Below are 18,840 nucleotides of genomic sequence, written 5' to 3'. Positions count from 1 at the left end.
AATTAATAAATAATGACAAAACTTTTTTTAAACCCTGAGTTTTAGCTCTCAAAGGCCAAACAGTGCAACTTTCATGAAATTATAAGTAATAATAATTGACCACAGCATCCTGTCTTTCTATTAGCCTCCCTCTCTGTGCACCAGCAGCAACACACACTTAGCCACTTAGCTTAGCTTACTTTGCTTGCTTCCAAAGCAATTTTTGAAACAGGTCTCAAATTACTAAGGCATTTCCTCCAGTAAAAGACAATAAAAGTAAAGCAGACGAGGTGAGCTGACCAGGGTTTGTTGCTCCGGTCCAGCCCCTTTCTCTTGGTAGCAATTGCAGCTGTTGTAGCCTCAAAATCTTTGTGTTCATTCACGTTTCATCTTCATATGTTTTGTCAATTTAACACCACCTCTTTAAACTTCAGGTTGCAAATCTTGCATGCAGCCATTTTAATCGACGGAGATTATAAAATGAGTAGTAGTTTGTTTTTCCTACATATAAAAAAGCTTCTCTGGCATTGCTTAACAGCGGCTATTGGCCCGCACTCATTGGTCTGGAGCTGGCCAATCGCGTTAGCTGCTTGGCATCCGAAGTGAGCAGGTGTCATCACACAACAGACAGTGTAGTGAGCTTCGGTAGGAAAAAAAAAAAGTCTGCTTTCAAGTGTTATAATACTAGACCGGTAAATGGTATCGGCGCCCTCTTTGTTAGTACTCGCCGATATTGATACCACCATTTCGGGACGGATCGCCCCCCCCCCCCCGCCGATACTAGTATCGGTATCGGTGCATCTTTAATTGTGATAGCATGATTTTTATACTATCCGTGTATCATTCGTTCATTCCAAAATCAGAACACGGGTAATGATTTGTTATTTCATTTCTCATATTCAAATAAAAAATCGTTAAACAAATATTGTGTAGTGACCCGGAAGATGTTGACTATATTTATCCTCAGGAAGGTCAGTCAGTCTCTACCGGGTAATTCCATTGATGAGCAGCACGATAGCTAACATTTTGCATTTACATTGGGGCAAATAAGTATTTAGTCAACCACTAATTGTGGAAGTTCTCCCACTTGAAAACATTAGAGAGGCCTGTAATTGTCAACATGGGTAAACCTCAACCATGAGACACCGAATGTGGGGGAAAAAAAACAGAAAATCCCATTGTTTGATTTTTAAAGAATTTATTTGCAAATCATGGTGGAAAATAAGCATTTGGTCAATACCAAAAGTTAATCTCAGTACATTGTAATGTACCCTTTGTTGGCAAAAATGGAGGCCAAACGTTTTCTGTAGCTCTTCACAAGCTTTTCACACACTGTTACTGGTATTTTGGCCCATTCCTCCATGCAGATCTCCTCTACAGCAGTGAGGTTTTGGGGCTTTCATTGGGCAACACAGACTTTCAACTCCCTCCACAGATTTTCTATGGGGTTGAGATCTGGAGACTGGCTAGGCCACTCCAGGACCTTGAAATGCTTCTTACGAAGCCATTCCTTTGTTGCCCTGGCTGTGTGTTTGGGATCATTGTCATGCTGATTGACCCAGCCACGTCTCATCTTCAATGCCCTTGCTGATGGAAGGAGATTTTCACTCAAAATCTCTTGATACATGGCTCCATTCATTCTTTCCTTTACACAGATCAGTTGTCCTGGTCCCTTTGCAGAAAAAACGCCCCAAAGCATGATGTTTCCACCCCCATGCTTCACAGTGGGTATGGTGTTCTTCGGATGCAATTGAGTATTCTTTCTCCCCCAAACACGAGAACCTGTGTTTCTACCATAAAGTTCTATTTTGGTTTCATCTGACCATAACACATTCTCCTAGTCCTCTTCTGAATCATCTAAATGCTCTCTAGTGAACCGCAGACGGGCCTGGACATGTACTGGCTTCAGCAGGGGGACACGTCTGGCAGTGCAGGATTTGAGTCCCTGGCAGCGCATTGTGTTACTGATAGTAGCCTTTGTTACTGTGGTCCCAGCTCTCTGTAGGTCATTCACTAGGTCCCCCCATGTAGTTCTGGGATTTTTGCTCACCGTTCTTGTTATCATTTTGACGCCACGGGGTGAGATCTTGCATGAAGGCCCATATTGAGGGAATTTTGTCTCTGGTGTCCTTCGACAGCTCTTTGGTCTTGGCCATAGTGGAGTTTGGAGTGTGACTGACTGAGGTCATGGACAGGTGTCTTTTATATCGATAATGAGTTAAAACAGGTGCCATTAATACAGGTAACGAGTGGAGCCTCGTTAGAAGAAGTTAGACCTCTTTGACAGCCAGAAATCTTGCTTGTTTGTAGATGACCAAATTCTCATTTTCCACTCTAATTTGGAAATAAATTCTTTAAAAACCAAACAATGTGATTTTCTGTTTTATTTTTTTTTTTACATTCTGTCTCTAATGGTTGAGGTTTACCCATGTTGACAATTACAGGGCTCTCTAATTTTTTCAAGTAGGAGAACCTGCACAATTGGTGGTTGACAAAATACTTATTTGCCCCACCGTATTTATGGTGTCCTGAAAAAGGGGACCCAACCAGACCATTGTGAACATTTTTTTCTTTGAAATATAAAGGCAACATCAAAGGCATGCAAATTCGGATAAAATAGATCCAGGTGTTCAAGGGTTAAACAAGACGCTTTCCATTGAGATATGGCGGAAAACACTCAGGTGACTTGAAGTTCCGCTCTGAGACTCCCAGTTTGGCCAACTTTCCAAATTGTCCGATATGCATGTGTGAAACATCATTGGAAAGCTTAAAATCTCAATTTTCTGGGGGAAGAAAAATTTTGAACAGGAGGGCATTTTTGAAAAAAAAAATTTTTTTTTTAAACAGCAAAACCCTACCTGGAGGTGAGAATCCGCGAGAGCAGAAATACAGACGCGATGACTTTAACGAGATATTATCGCGTACTTATCTTGTTTTGATCCAAAAAATCCACATATCATGTTTCACTGAGTGTCAAGACACAGCTGTGAAGGGCCAAAGCTGGATTTTTGGGGAATTTTAAGGGTGAAACATGGTCATATAACAAAGGTCGCGATGCAGAAATCGCAAACATCAAGGAGTGGTCGAGCTGTTCTTTTTCATATATTTACCCTTAAAAAAATGTTTTTTCATTTTTTCGTTGTTTGGAACGATTATTTATCACCTAACATATCGGAGAAAATGTGACAGTAACAAAAAAAAAATACAATTAAGATATAGTTATGAGGTAGATATCTGTGACTTTTTTACAGACGCCATTTTTTTCATTATGACGTAATTTGTTTAAATTTTTAAAATATGTGAGTAATTTTTTAAAGTCTTTTTTTTTTTTTTTTCAAACGAAATATGAGACATCAATTAATGATTCTAAGCTAAAAACGACAGACATTTTGACTAATAAATATAATTAATTACCTTCGTTTTATGGCTGGGTTGAAACAAAAGCGGTTGCGCGACGTCTGTAAACGGATGTTTTCAGGGTAAAACGGACAAATGAAAAATAGTTTGGGGGCTTCATGCGCCATGAATCTGCTATGGCAGCATATAGACATATTGTTCTATCAAACACAATAGTTGTTTTGGCTTAAAATACAGCAGTTTCTTTTAAAGAGGAGTGCAAGAGCAGAAACTGCTTTTTCAGTCTTGACTGTGTTTTCCGCCATATACATGGTAGCGGTCTATCACTTTAAGATAACAACATGAAAAATGGTCGTATTGATATATTATGACTTTGTATGTACAAATTTACTGTAAACTGTTTCAACACCATTACAGGGAAAAAACAATACAATAACATCATAACAATATATCTTAATCTTGGTTTGATTTTCAACCAGCCAACAATCAAGCTCTATGATCGACTTAGAGTGGCCTACCTGATAAAATGGCCGCACCACAATGGGCAGGAGTTTTCCTTTTCTTCTCCTTTTGTCCACTGTAGCTTCCATCGAGGTCCTGTATTATTGTTTTTTGAGGCAATCAATTTAATTGTAATTAGCAAGAACCAATAATCATTATTTTCAAAGTGAATATTAAGGTTGGTATCCTTTTAGGCTGCATCTGGCAAAAGGCTTCAAACAGGAAGTAAATGATTCAAATACAGGAAGTCTCACCTGGGTTGGACCAAGTACAACCTTCTCAAGGGGGGATATGTGTGTATATTTTAATTATTGTCTTTAATGTGAGTTTTTGATGAGTGAACTTAGTTTAAAATGAACCATTCAATTAATTTTAATAAAATGTAATTAAATGGATTCCGTGTTTTTATTTGCATGCCATTTTATGTAAAGTTGGTACATCCACACAGTTTGAATGTTTCCCTACAAATTTGTGCTTCTGAGTAGTGTTGCACCGACACCATTTTTTTTTGGCTCTTGATACCCATTCCAACATTTCAGTTTTTTTTTTTAAATACTAAATTGCTCCATATTCATTTGAAAGTGAAGTCATTGCTATAATGGCTATGTCAGGCACTGTTTAACTTATTGTCGATACCATTTTTCAAACATCAATTTGAAATTTTATTTTTTTAAATCAATAAATAAAAAAAAACAAAAAACAATGTATATTCTATCTATGTAGTTTATTTTAAAAAGTAACAGTATATTAAAGTAAAAGGGAGAAAACAGAATATTTTTTATTTATTTCGTAAATGTAAAATAACGTATTGTTTTTAGTTAAAAAAAAATCTATTATTTAAAAGTTTAAAATATATATTTTCATTTTTAATTTTTTAAACTTTTTTTTTAATTAAAGGTTTAAAGCATTTATTTTCAAATTAAACTAGGAAAAAACTATCAATTTTTTTTTTTTTTTAATTAATCAACTAAAAAAAGCAGTATTCTTGTGATTTATTTTCTTTATTTAAAAATGATTTGTATTAGAACATTTAATTTTCAAATTGCATTCAAATTTTTTCAACTTTAAAGATAAAGGAAAAAACTAAATATCGTCTTTTAATTTCTTTTTCTCAAAAAAAATCTATAATATTTTTATTGTAGAAAAAAGGGGGAAACTCCCGATACCGATTCCGACTGTGTGGTATCGGCCAATAACCAATTTTTTTGAAAACATTCAATTTATTTCAACACTAAATTACATTATACTCACTTGGCTATAAAGTAATTGCTATCATGGCTTGGTCAGATGCTGCTTAATTCACTGTCGGCCTTTGACAGCGCTAGACGTGCAATCCATTAGAAGTGGGAGGGTTAGCAGCTAAGGAACGAACGTTCCCAGATCAAATGGATTGGACGTCTCCTGGTGATAAACTCATTGATGGTAGGGATTATTTCCTAGTACTCCCCAGTACCAAGGATGACATTTTAGTGCCGTATCGTTAACGAAACTTGTATCAATACCGTAAGCTCGAGCGTTTACGTCACAGCAGCACGGGATCATGCGAGATTTGCGACAACGCAGCCATATTGGAAGCACGTCTGCATCACGGGACACTTAAACTTAACAGCAAATACAATTCAACTACCAGTGCCAAAGATGGAAAAAAGTAAGGAAAACTTGCCAGTTCGATACAGAGACAAACTTGTTACCACGGCGAAGGGCAGATATGTGAGCAAACTTAAGGATGTGAACAATGTTGACCCTTACGAGCAAGCCGAACACAAATGGAATAAAGATGTCGACAAGCTTCCACCACTACGCGAAATGGACATCATGCTGTATTTAGTGTTTGGTGTTAGTTACTTCACTCATCAGCAATTCCGAAACGACAAATCACGACAAAGCTACGAACAGTTTTGCTGCGGATGGGTGCAGGACCTGCATATTATGACCGTCACAAACGGCAACACCATCGTTCTTGCAAAGGTAGGCAATGTGTGTTTACATTTTTATTGTCATGGCCATCTGAATTTGTGCTGTGCTGAGCTGTGATAGTTAAGTGACAAATCAATGCTGTGTTTTAGAAAACAGATTTGTTGCAGACAATGTAGCCAGTGTACAAATTCTTTGCCACTTTCTCACGGCAACATGTTATAGCTTTTTCATTTAGAAACGACAGGAATTATGTCTTATGAAGACAATGCACATGTATGCATGTGTTGAAATTCGCCCCCCCGGCCCAGACGCACCCGCGGACAGCACCAACCAAAACAAGTGCCGCTCGGCTGACGCTGCCTCGCGTGCGCCCGCCGGGAAGGCCGAATCTCGCGCGTCCTCTTATTTTAACCCTTTGTACTGACTCCATGTTTCAAAAGCTTGAAGAACACTCACCTAAAACAGGTTGACAATTTATTCGTCGACAATGGTAAAAACAAGGCAAAAACAGACGACGGACGGACAATTCTGGATCCGAAACAAGGCTATATGTTTCCGAGCAGAAAAAAATCTGTGTTATCTCAGTGTCCAGTCTTTTTAAAGTCTTTGCGGAGGCGGGCCTTGTCGAAGGCATTTCTGGGCGTTGCTTTTGGGCCACCCCCTCTGTGGCCGGTTTTGGGCGGCTTAGGTTCGTACGCGGATTGGGACGCCCGCTATCAATTTTGCTGTCCGGGCTGGTTGTACTTGTTTTAGGACAAAGCTCTTTGTCCTTGGAGTTTGCTGGGAGAGCTGATTGCCAGAGTTGGTGCGTCAATCTTGTGATCAGACGGCATTGTGTATCTCTTCTATTTCTTCTCATTAAACTATGGTGTGCTATTTATTTTATATTAGTAGTGTAGTCCTACCGTAAATATGAAAATGATACTATTTCATGATTAATTATATTACGTGTGTTAGACTAATGCAAACAGTTAGACGGTGCCTATGAAAACCTGTACCATATGTATGTGTTAGACTATATATGTGTTAGACTAATGCAAACAATTATATGGTGTGTGCGATGACGATATCCTTTCTCCTTCACATGCTAGTTGTTTAGCTGTAGCTATAGCTAACAACAGGCTGATTTAGGGCATAAAATTACCGAAATTTGCGTAGACAAACTAAATTAACTTACCGGAGTGGAAGTGCATAGAGCAAACTCCGTGCGTAGCTGGAGAATCAAACGTTATGCCCTTCCTTCTGATCGAGGCCACCCATGCCATTTTTCGACGTTTGGTAAGTTCAGATATGAGCTTTCCCTCGCCTTTTCTCCATGTAGGAATCCGGAAGAAACTCTATGGGGTTCCGTCGAGCTGTACATTCTCCTTTCTATTCGATCGGTTGTTGCAAATCTTTACCGAACAATAATTTCCAATCATTTTTAAAGAGCGACCTGAGTTGAAATGCCTCACTGTTTATGTGTCCCGGAGTTCTGACACCGAACTTCCTGCTTCCAACATGGCGATAGGGGCGGAAACCTCGCGAGTGCCACGTCATACGCTCGAGCCTAATACCGATACTTAATTTATCTACCCAAATTTATGAAAATACAAAATGTTTCTGTTCCCCGGGAATCATCTTTTGTCTCAAGTAACGTAATTCCTTGTATGTTTTAACCTTTTGACTTGATTGACACCAACTTTGCTGTGGTTGAAAGCTGTCAGACAGTCACCGAAAATGGAAACGCGCCTCCTCGTCACTTTGTTCCTGTTCCAACTCGCCTTCCTTATGTCTGCGTGTCAGACAGAGTACAATTCTAAGCATTATTATTAGCAATAATTAGAATGTGGCCGGACTACAGAATGAAATGGGACAAAAGTCTACTACTCTGGGCATATTTCCCAAACCTTATCGGCTACCATTGACGGCGATGGTCGATGTCCTATGTCAATAGCCTGAATGGTACAGTGGGGCAAATAAGTATTTAGTCAACCACCAATTGTGCAAGTTCTCCTACTTGAAAAGATTAGAGAGGCCTGTTATTGTCAACATGGGTAAACCTCAACCATGAGAGACAGAATGTGGGGGAAAAAAAACAGAAAATCACATTGTTCGATTTTTAAAGAATTTATTTCCAAATTAGAGTGGAAATTTAAGTATTTGGTCACCTACAAACAAGCAAGATTTCTGGCTGTCAGTGGTCTAACGTCTTCTAACGAGGCTCCACTCGTTACCTGTATTAGTGGCACCTGTTTTAACTCATTATCAGTATAAAAGACACTTGTCCACAACCTCAGTCAGTCAAACTCCACTATGGCCAAGACCAAAGAGCTGTTGAAGGACACCAGAGACAAAATTGTAGACCTGCACCAGGCTGGGAAGACTGAATCTGCAACAGGTAAAACGCTTGGTATAAAGAAATCAACTGTGGGAGCAATTATTAGAAAATGGAAGACATAAAAGACCACTGATAATCTACCTCTATCTGGGGCTCCATGCAAGATCTCACCCTGTGGCATCAAAATGATAACAAGAACGGTGAGCAAAAATCCCAGAACCACACAGGGGGACCTAGTGAATGACCTACGAAGAGCTGGGACCACAAACACAATGCGCCGCCAAGGAATCAAATCCTGCACTGCCAGACGTGTCCCCTTGCTGAAGAAAGTACGCGTCCTGGTCTGTCTGCGGTTTGCTAGAGAGCATTTGGATGATCCAGAAGAGGACTGGGAGAATGTGTTATGGTCAGATGAAACCAAAATAGAACTTTTGGGTAGAAACACAGGTTCTCGTGTTTGGAGGAGAAAGAATACTGAATTGCATCCGAAGAACACCATGCCCACTGTGAAGCATGGGGTTGGAAATATCATGCTTTGGGGCTGTTTTTCTGCAAAAGGCCCAGGATGACAGATTAGTGTAAAGGAAAGAAAGAATGGAGCCATTTATCGAGAGATTTTGAGTGAAAATCTCCTTCCATCAGCAAGGGCATTGAAGATGAGACGTGGCTGGGTCTTTTAGCATGACAATGATCCCAAACTCACAGCCAGGGCAACAAAGGAGTGGCTTCGTAAGAAGCATTTTAAGGTCCTGGAGTGGCCTAGCCAGTCTCCAGATCTCAACCCCATAGAAAATCTGTGGAGGGAGTTGAAAGTCTGTGTTGCCCAACAACAGCCCCAAAGCATCACTGCTCTAGTGTTGCCCAACGACAGCCCCAAAACATCACTACTCTAGAGATCTGCAAGGAGGAATGGGCCAAAATACCAGCAACAGTGTGTGAAAAGCGTGTGAAGAGTTTCAAAAAACGTTTGGCCTCTGATATTGCCAACAAAGGGTAGATAACAAGGTATTGAGATGAACTTTTGGTATTGACCAAAAACGTATTTTCCCATGATTTGCAAATAAATTCTTTAAAAATCAAACAATGTGATTTTCTGTTTTTTTTCCCACATTCTGTCTCTCATGTGTGAGGTTTACCCATGTTGACAATTACAGGCCTCTCTAATATTTTCAAGTGGGAGAACTTGCACAGTTAGTGGTTGACTAAATACTTATTTGCCCCACTGTAGAGCAAAAGAAATATTTACTATAAAGAAACTCAAAAATGAGGATTTGGATTGGAGGATTAGGTCATTCATGTATTTAAAATATGAATCAACTATCAGAATAGTTGACATTTTTAGAATTGATTAGTCAATTAACCTCGACAGCTTTTGTCTGTTGTGGTCGGTGACTCTTAAAACATGATCATTCACTGCCAGCCATCCCAGTCAAAATTCATCAGACGTCTTTGCTGTAAATGACACTGAAACATGGCACTGAAAATGGAAGTAATTCTAGTCAAAATTTTATGAAGTCTATTACCGGCTATAGCATTGAATGAGTCAAGAAAGCCAAAGAACAAGTCCAACCTGCAAAATGAATTCCCTGCTGCTGCCGCCAGCCAACCAAAGTCAGCGATGACCTCCGACCTCCACAAAAGGGACGTCGGCGTCTCTCCGGCTTTGCCCCGCGATAGTGCCTTAGCTTAGCATCTAATTATTGTTTAATAAGCTCCCCCCGGCTTGTTTGTCAACAGCGTGTCTTTTCTAATCTACCCGGCGCCTGCAGGGCGGCGATAGCATCTTAAGCCTCTTGTTCCAGCAGCCTAACCTGGCCTCGCCCGGCCGTACCCACCCGCCAGCCGCCAGGCCGGCCACTCGCTCATTTACAAACGGGAGATAAACTCGCCGTCGTCCTTTTTAATCTGCTCGCCGCAACGCAATGGAACAACAGCGCGGGCCGTGGCCTTTGAACGCGGCCCCGCCCGACCTTCGCTTCGACGTTGCCGCCGGGGATTTGAACGCAACATCAACTGTGTCGGCTTTCATCACCTGTCACTCACGTGCGGAATAATGAGCAGGCGCTTACCGTCACGAGCCTCCCTCGTGGGAATGATGTGCTCTGTTTACTTTCTACGGTCAAAACAATTGGAGGACATGACAAGGCATGCTAGTATTTAGGATGAACTATCAACAGACAACATAGTTGACAACATAGCTTTAACATTTAGCTCGATATCAAAAGTTGCAACTTGTAAAACTTGTATTTATCTCTCAATATTTTAATTGGTGTTGCAGTAAGTATTCAGAAGAAAGCACTAGCCTCGTTATAATGTAGTAAGTAACAATAAAAATACATTCAGGCTTTGCGCTAGCACTGTAATGTTAGCCTTTAGCTTCCTCATAGGCCATAATTTAGCTGGATTCAATTCGCAAAAGGAATTAAAAAAGAAACATTTCCTTTCAATCACTCGTTTAGCAATGAGAGAGCTTCAAGGTATTCAAGAACTTCATCAAAATGTAGCCAAACTGTGACAAGTGAGTTAGCTTTGCTAGCATAAATTAGCATTATTTGAAATTTGCCAAAAAGATCAATGTTTTCAGTTTTTAAGATTTAGAAGCACTCTGCTAGCTACATCAGCTTAGAAGAAGGACTAACAAGGCTTAATGTCATTTTAAATATATTGCAATAACTAAGAGTGCGACAAAATACCAATTTGCTCCAGCCCTGAGTGGAAATATCGTTTAAAAAAATTTTCAAAAGTGAGGGACGAATCCACCCAAATTAGTGTTGCACCGATACGAGTGTAATGGGTGCATGCGGGTCCGTTGTGCACGGTGCATGGAAACCTCCTTCCCAATGCCTTCAAGAGGTTGCACTGATAGCTAAAGCTGCTAGCCTGGGCTTTTGGCGTAGAGATCAGTGCGCTTAACTGCCGAGCTGGACGCGTTGTGCGATGCGGGTGCATGCGGCACAACTCCATGCAGACCGGTTACATTGGTGCCGTGACCCGGATCGGCAGTGAAGGTTTCGATTGCACTAGTATCGGAAGGCATTAAATTGCAGGCATTGGTATCGACTAGTACTAAAGAATGAGGCAGATGCTAAGCAATATGTACTCCTCGAAATTTAGTTTTAACTGCAATTTGTCATGGATGGATACTGATTACAACCGCTGCCGAAGAAGAAGGAAAAAAAAGGAGAGGAAAAATAACAATACTTATTTTTGGAGCATTGCATTTTATTCTGGTAAGCGTTGTTAAATGTGCTCGTTTAGCAGCAAGGGCGTAGGTTTGCATAAGGACTGTAGGGGCATGACACAACCAACTTTTTAGGGTGCTCAAATTGTCCCCACCAACTTTTAAGCAACCTTAATTAGGTCATTTAGATTGCCTTCCCATATGTTGTAAGGATAGACTTGGCCCCCCCCCATTATTAAGTGAAATATTTTCATTATATTCATACTGTACTTGCATTTATCCCTTTTTTAACTGAAACTGAACGTTCCGGTCCATTTTTCCCCCTCAAACGCACGTTTGATTGGCTAATGATTTGACCCCCCCCCCAAAAAAAAAAAACACACACACAGTAAGTAATGTAAAAAGATGTCAATGTTGAGGAGGTGGGGGAAAAAACACTAAATTTGCTATTAAAAGTCCAACCTGCATCAGAGTTAGCATAACATTAAAATGTGTGAACTTGCTACCCTGCAAAACTACTGCGGTCAGGCCAGTCTCCACAAGGAACAACGAAGTCAATCAAGCCGTCCCCGGATCAGTTGGAACAAAGACCAGGACCCAATGCGCGGACCCTCGAGGACCAGTTTGCCCAGCCCCTTTCAGACATACGCTGAACTCCGGTTAAATCCCAGGATTCAAATAGGTAGCATGGTAGTATAATGTCCGGGACTTACCCATGACTCTGCATTTGTGAAAGCAGCCATTTCATTCCCGGGTCACAGTGCGAAGGCTTATGACGTAAATATCATGACGGACTGATTGTCATTTCCTCTTTCTTCGCAGTTAGACAAAAAGCAGTAAACAAACATCGCAATTATCAACATGGCAAACTGAAAATGGCTAAATTAAACTGAAAACATAACGAAATTAAATTGCTACTGGATCTTAGAGCCGAGGAAGAGACATCCCATCGTCCATCTTTGGAAATACGTTGTTTATTTTGTTGCCGATGCCAACCAAAAATTGTGTAATGTCTGGTTTTATAAAATCCTGTCCCCCGCTATCCTCGCCAACACAGGACAAGTCTGAAAGTGTCCAATCCGAGTAATTTCCGGGACATCTCCCCATGTCTGAAAGCCATGACATGGGTAAATTACGCGTCACATTACACGGGAATTTAGCGGGATATACTAGTAAGTCTGAAAGGGGCCTATGTAAACGCCCCCTAAGAGCAGGGGTGTCCAAACTATTCCACATAAGGCTGCAGTGGGTGCTGGATTTCATTCCAACAAAACAAGACAACATCTTTTCACCAATCTGGTGTCTTACAAGTGTCATCAGTTGATTCCATTCAGGAGCTGATTATTTTGGCATAGACTTCATTGGTTAAACTGTCTGTGCTCGAATGGTCGTGAAGGAATCTGATCTTTTAGCCAGATTGCCGGAATCACGCCAGCCAAACCGCCGGACCTGCGTTGACGTAGCTCCAACGACCCGGGCTGGCAAAACCCTAACAACCCGGCCAAAAGGCCAAACTCCGCGTGTTCATCATAGTCTTAACACCTTGTACTGACTCCATTTTGAAAGCTGGAAGAAGGCTTCTAAACACAAGTTGACAATTCATTCAGGTCGACAGCGATCAAACAGCAAGGCAAACAGCAAATAGGTCCCCGAAAGAGAGGCAATTCCGGATCCAGGGTCAGCAAAACAACGAGCACATCAGAACGTCCCCGAGAAGCGACAGTTGCTAGCTAAGCGTTCAGTCTTTTTGAAGTCTGCGGTACGGTGGGCCTGGACGAAGGGTGTGCCTGGGTGTTGTTCAGGATAATTCTTCTGTTGCAGATTTGGGCGGTGAAGTTTGTGCGTCACCATTCGTTGCTGGGTCATGGTTACTGAGGCAACTGAGGTAGGAGGTTCTGCCCGCCTTGACGTCTGAGAGGCGCCGAGCTATTAAACTTTGAATTTTTTTTGTTATTGGGTGTTGTGGTAGTACAGGACGTCCCGCCATTTGTTCTGGACTGTCCTGAAGAGCTGATTGTGGAATTGGGTGTTGCAGACATGGGCTTGTAGATGTCTTACCTATAACTTGGTAGTCAGTGTCAACTTTGCTCAGTCAGCTGCATGACACACACTTTGGGCTTCCGTGGTCAGATGGCGTCCTTATCTGCATGTTGTCTTGGCGCTGCAAATTCTAATCATTCCAAGTACAACTGTTCATAATATCAAATACATTCTGCTTGTTTTTTACTAAACCATGATATACATGCTACAGTGGGGCAAATAAGTATTTAGTCAACCACCAATTGTGCAAGTTCTACTACTCGAAAAGATTAGAGAGGCCTGTAATTGTCAACATGGGTAAACCTCAACCATGAGAGACGGAATGTGGGAAAAAAACAGAAAATCAAAAATGATTTTTAAAGAATTAAATTAGAGTGGAAAATAAGTATTTGGTCACCTAGAAACAAGCAAGTCAAAAAGCTCTAACTTCTTATAACGAGGTCTAACGAGGATCCACTCGTTACCTGTATTAATGGCACCTGTTTTAACTCATTATCGGTATAAAAGACACCTGTCCACAACTCAGTCAGTCACACTCCAAACTCCACTATGGCCGAGACCAAAGAGCTGTCAAAGGGCGCCAAAGACAAAATTTGTAGACCTGCACCAGGCTAGGAAGACTGAATCTGCAATAGGTAAAACGCTTGGTGTAAAGAAATCAACCATGGGAGCAATTATTTGAAAATGGAAGACATACAAGACTACTGATAATCTCCCTGGATCTGGGGCTCCATGCAAGATCTCACCCCGTGGCGTCAAAATGATAACAAGAACGGTGAGCAAAAATCCCACAACCACACGGGGGGGACCTAGTGAATGACCTACAAAGCGCTGGGACCACAGTAACAAAGGCTACTAACAGTGACACAATGTGCCGCCAGGGACTCAAGTCCTTCATTGCCAGACGTGTCCCCCTGCTGCAGGCCCGTCTGCGGTTCGCTAGAGAGCATTTGGATGATCCAGAAGAGGACTGGGAGAATGTGTTATGGTCAGATGAAACCAAAATAGAACTTTTTGGTCGAAACACAGGTTCTCGTGTTTGGAGGAGAAAGAATACTGAATTGCATCCGAAGAACACCATACCCACTGTGAAGCATGGGGGTGGAAACATCATGCTTTGGGGCTGTTTTTCTGCAAAGGGACTAGGATGACTGATCTGTGTAAAGGAAACAATGAATGGGGCCATGTATCAAGAGATTTTGAGGGAAAATCTCCTTCTGTCAGCAAGGGCATTGAAGATGAGACGTGGCTCTGTCTTTCAGCATGACAATGATCCCAAACACACAGCCAAGGCAACAAAGGAGTGGCTTCGTAAGAAGCATTCCAAGGTCCTGGAGTGGTCTAGCCAGTCTCCAGATCTCAACCCCATAGAAAATCTGTGGAGGGAGTCGAAACAAGGTAGGAATACAAACAGGCAAACAGTAAAATGGAGTAAAAATCAAATTAAATCAAATTTATTTCTATAGCCCTTTACAAAAACCTGAAAGGCCCTCAAAGTGCTTTATAACAAAGACAAACATGGTTCATGATAGAAAGTTACAAACAAAGCCAACACCATTTAAAATAACAAGCAACGTCCATGTTTGTTTTCCCCTCCTGTGTGGTCCCCATACAGAAAGGCGGGGACAAGTGAATGATGTATCGCGCTTCCCGAGACATATTGTCGTCGCGCCCGGCGCAGATTAGTCACATGTGGCCTCTGAAGGAGGCTGCAAATTGCGGCCTCTCTTTAACACCGCCGATAAGGCGTTAAATGAAGGGAGGCGCCTTATCAGCGCGCCCGCTACCCATAAATCACCTCTCGCCGCCCAGCCACCGACGCTTTCTATCAGCATCCTGGGGGCCTCGCGACAACCCGCATCTCTCGACAATCGCGCGCGCATTCGCCTCCTCGTTCACATGCAGGCGCTTTATTAAAAGCCTAGCTAGTGCATGTTATCTGGCTTTAATCCGCAGTAAAAACAAAAAGACACTTGAGCGTCAACGAGAGGAAGCGCAAGTGCTCTTTAATGGCAGAATTCTCTTAAAAACAAAAGCGGCAGTGAGCTTTAATGAGCTCTTGTAAGTGCCGTAATTGTTTCTTACAGGCAATCTTCGCATTGACAAAAACATCAAAAGGACGAGTGCTAATAATAATAATAATTCATGTGTTTTGTGCACGGGCTTGATATGAAAATTGAGTCTTCAGGCTACATCTTTCGTCCTTCATGTGTTCCGAAGACATCCTCTCATTGAACTCGTTGGCTGCCATTGACGGCGCTAGACGTCCAATTCATTTTGCGAAGTCGGCCCCTCAGTAAAAATGAATTGGACGTCTAGCGCAGTCAATGGTACTAATAGATGAATAAAACAAATGAATTATGAAATGAATCGATGGCTGATTGTCGATTCATCAATCGAAAGCATTGTGGACGTAAAATTGTCAAAATCGTTTTTGAGCATCTTAGTAGCAAATATTTTCTTATATAATTTTCATTTGGATTTTATTTTTTTTACTTTTCATTGCATTTTTTTCTTTATTTGGTTTTTCATTTTTATTTTTTCATTTCAAAAGCCAAAAAAAAAGAGTACAGTATATGCTTTTTTATTTTTTATTTTTGTGTATATTTAAGTATTTTTCCATTACACAAAAACTGCAAATATTCTTTTTCATTTTTTTCATTAAAAAAGAGTAAATATTCGCTTTAGAATTAAAAAAAAAAAAAAAAAATCATTTACTAATGACAAAAAGCAGTCCATATAATTTTCATCTGTATTTAATTGTTTTACATTTATTTATTTATTTTTTTATTTGTTTAGTCATTAAATATTTTAAAATAACTTTAAACAGTATTTTTACTGTTTTATTTTTATACTGTTAATAGATTTTTTATTTACAAGAAAAAACCTAAAAAGATGAAAAAAAGAAAAATATGAGTTGTTTTCTATTGAAAATAAATAAGTAAATAAGTAAATAAATAAATAAACTAGAAGGAATATTTCCTTTAAAAATTTGTTAATTTTTTTGTTTTGTTTTTAAAGGTACAATATTCCTTTTAGTTAAATTTTTTATTTTATTTACTTTTATGTGGGTATTTTTAAAACATTTTTTAAGGAAAATATTCAAAAAATAAAATAGTAAAAGTAAAATATTAATAGTATATTTCAATTTTTGTTGCTATTTTTAAGCCACATTTTTTAAAGTAATTTTTTTTTTTTTTTAAATAAAAAAATAGATACAATTAAGGGAATGTTATTATTATTATTTAATATTTTATTAATATTAATATTCTATTTTATATATTTATTATTTAAGAAATTATAAATATATATTTTTTGTGGTAATTTTAATACTATTTGTTTAAGGAAAATATTCCTTTTAGTTTATTTTTGGGGTATTTTTAAAAAATTAATGTAATAATTTTCCTCTTCTTAATTTTTACAGTTTTTTAAATTTATATATTTATTTATTTTTTATTTTTTTGCTAACAGTGAATATTCTTCTTTTCAAAGAAAGCGAGACACACACATGGTACAAGTCAAAGCACATACATGAATTACTCTCACGGGCCACACAAAATAGCAGACCAGATCTGACCCCCGGGCTGTAAATTGACACCTGACACGGAAACACATTGAGACTGAAATCTTATTGGACTGAAACCACACCCCCCACTAAAATCTTCACATTTTTAAGTCATCAATATCTGATCAAACAGCATTTTTTACACAAAAATATCACATTATTTCAAAACACTACAAGATTGTGCATTCAATCCCATTAGCCCCACCTTACCAGGAATATACAAGTGGTCCCTCTTGATACCTGGATCCGCTGCGTTCAAGCGAACAGGATATTTAGACGGGATTATCTGTGAAAATAAGTTCGCTGAGATGCAAGATGGCGCGGCGGCGGGGAAATTCTATTTGTCAGCTCACTGGCTTTCATGAATACTTAAGAACCAATCGACTGCCGAGTGTTTGTGGGACTAATTATACTGCTAACACATAAATAAATGCAGGGAAAACGACCAGCTCAATGCTGTCTGTTGACTGTTATTGTTTATCCGTACGAAAATTAGAATTGAGCCGACTTTTGGGGCTTTTTGAAAACAGAACAGTTTCTTTCATCACTAAGTTACTGCATACTCACTTGGCTATAAAGTAATTGCTAGTAATTGCTTGGTCAGACACTGCTTAACTCACTGTATGCTATTGACAATGCTAGACGTCCAATCTATTTGAAACTGGAGGGATGACAGTGAATATTCGCTGATAGCAAAGGTGGGGCTAACGGACGGGCAAGCCGGGCATTTGCTTGGGGCCCCCGGCCAATAAAGGGGCCCCAGAGGGCTGCCAAAATGTACTGCCCAGAAACGCCAAGAATTCGCATTTGAAATGACCTATCTCAGGAAACCCCCCCTTGTGTTACAGACACCCCATTTGCCATAGCAACTTGCACAAAACACTGTCGTTAGACCCTGCGTATTTAATGATAAGTGAAACTTGTGTAATTTTAAGTGAATATTTTGTTGTTGTTGTTTTTCTATCAAATGCTTTATCTAGTTTTACTGCAAACTTGATATTTCTTTTGATGTGGCCTTGTTTACCGTAGTTTTCGGACTATAACTTGCAGTTTTTTTCATAGTTTAGCCACTATGTGTGAAGTTATTAACTCTTTATTTGATCATTTCACGTTATTTATGCTATAGTTATCTGAATAACTCTTAATAGCTTCTGTGTATGTCACATGAACATACCGGGCACGTTCACAGTTCTTCGTTTATGCGTCATGTAGCGTTAGCATACCGTACACTTATTCAGCCTGTTGTCTATTTTAATTTAAAATTCCCTTTCAAGATGGCATGTGTGTTCTTGGGGTTGGATTTTATCAAATAAATTCCACCAAAAATGCAACTTAAAGCAACACTAGGTTATTTTGTGCTTAGGTCGAGTTTAGCGACGCCAGTGGACAAACGTGGTAGTATTTTGCATTAATGAAGACTGCGTTTCCCGTGAGGACCGTCGTAAAATCATGATCTCCCGGTCGCCTGCAGATTGATTAACCAATTAGAGCTAACTATCCATGCTGCTCAAATGTCAGTATGTATGCTAATTAAATGGTGAACTGAGTCCAGGGTAGTTTGCTGCGCGCGTGCGCAGACTCAGATGCACTGAGAGACAGAGACGCTGGGCACATTTCGTAAAATAAATTAATAATAAATATCGGTGGAAATGGAGGATGCTACTCAAGCACTTTAATAGGCTTGTTGGTAACAATTGTGTATGTAAATCTGACATTATTAGTTTTCTTTAGTAGTTTTATTTTTTTTACCATAGGGTTTTGAAAGTTGCCTTCATATTTTCGGGATCAAAGCACCGTTCCGTACAGAGCCCCTAAAGGGACATCGACAGAAATCAAATGAATTTAGGCAATACTATCTGTTAAACATTAGCATTATATAGCATTTAAGTGAGTTTACTTTTGCTATGAAAGTTAGCCAATTGTTGTATTGTTGCAATTGACAGTGCTAGACGTCAATTGTTGCATTGTTGAAATTGGCTA

At 39.8% G+C, this 18,840-nt stretch overlaps 1 long non-coding RNA gene across 1 annotated transcript in view; it reads right to left on the bottom strand.

Moving 5' to 3' along the window:
* LOC130919452 (uncharacterized) overlaps positions 1–4,083 on the bottom strand; it is a 37,134-nt gene extending 33,051 nt beyond the window's left edge. The window contains exon 1 of the long non-coding RNA XR_009063961.1: positions 3,855–4,083. This is a non-coding gene — a long non-coding RNA (uncharacterized LOC130919452). The remainder of the gene's footprint in view (positions 1–3,854) is intronic.
* Between the last annotated feature and the right edge of the window lie 14,757 nt (positions 4,084–18,840).

The sequence above is a fragment of the Corythoichthys intestinalis genome, chromosome 7, assembly GCF_030265065.1.
Source record: "Corythoichthys intestinalis isolate RoL2023-P3 chromosome 7, ASM3026506v1, whole genome shotgun sequence".
NCBI lineage: Eukaryota > Metazoa > Chordata > Actinopteri > Syngnathiformes > Syngnathidae > Corythoichthys > Corythoichthys intestinalis.
Note: the sequence above shows the minus strand (reverse complement) of the source record. Positions and strands in the feature narration are given on the sequence as shown.